The 796-nt window shown below is 42.5% G+C and overlaps 1 protein-coding gene across 6 annotated transcripts in view; it reads right to left on the reverse strand.

The window, feature by feature from the left end:
* The window catches only part of cep192 (centrosomal protein 192), a 132,487-nt gene that overhangs the window by 56,422 nt on the left and 75,269 nt on the right, over positions 1 to 796 (reverse strand). The gene's annotated exons all lie outside the window — the stretch shown is intronic.

Below are 796 nucleotides of genomic sequence, written 5' to 3' on the forward strand. Positions count from 1 at the left end.
CATTCGTTCTATATGACTAGTTTGAAATAAGACAATGTTGTTGCAAAAGAATACAACCAGCAAAATCAAGAGTGAAGAACACAGCCATCATGATGGCTTCATTCACATGCATATTAAGTAGCCACATGCATCTATTTTGGTCATATGGCCGGTAAGTAGTTCGCACTTCTGCCTCACTAACATCTTTCATATTAGCTTGTTTATAAAAAGTCGTTATTTACAGAGTAGAGCTGTGTTTGCACAGTGCAGGGCACAAGAGTAGACAGCGCAGACTGAAATATCGTTTTTTACATGTTTATGACTGTAGAACAGGTGTAGGCTACTTACAGTAACGAGTGTAGTGTTAGTTCATCTGGGCCAATGGCAGTAAATGATTCTCTATCATTTCCAGTCAGTTACAATCTGTGACGTAACGCACAACCTCTTCCAAAAGGCAACGCTTGTATCGAAATGAATTGTGTTTGAAGCTACATGGCATTTTGCTGGTTTGGCTGGTGGGCTTTTGTTGGAAATTGCTGGCAAAAAAAACATACCATCATCGCCTTTCTCCACCCAGATTTTTTTTTTCTCCACCCATATTTTCCATGACACTAGGGCGGCTGTGGCTTAGTGGTAGTGGTAGAGCTAGAGTGGTTGCCTGCCAATCAGATGGTTGGTTGGTTGGTTGGTGATCCCTGCAATCCCATGTCAAAGTGTCCTTGGGCAAGACAATGAACCCCGAGTTGCCCCCAAAGCTATGCATTTGAGTGTAAATGTGTGAGTGTTTATATGATGAGCAGGTGGCACCTTGTACGGC

This window comes from Etheostoma spectabile, chromosome 6 (assembly GCF_008692095.1).
Source record: "Etheostoma spectabile isolate EspeVRDwgs_2016 chromosome 6, UIUC_Espe_1.0, whole genome shotgun sequence".
Taxonomy (NCBI): Eukaryota; Metazoa; Chordata; class Actinopteri; order Perciformes; family Percidae; genus Etheostoma; species Etheostoma spectabile.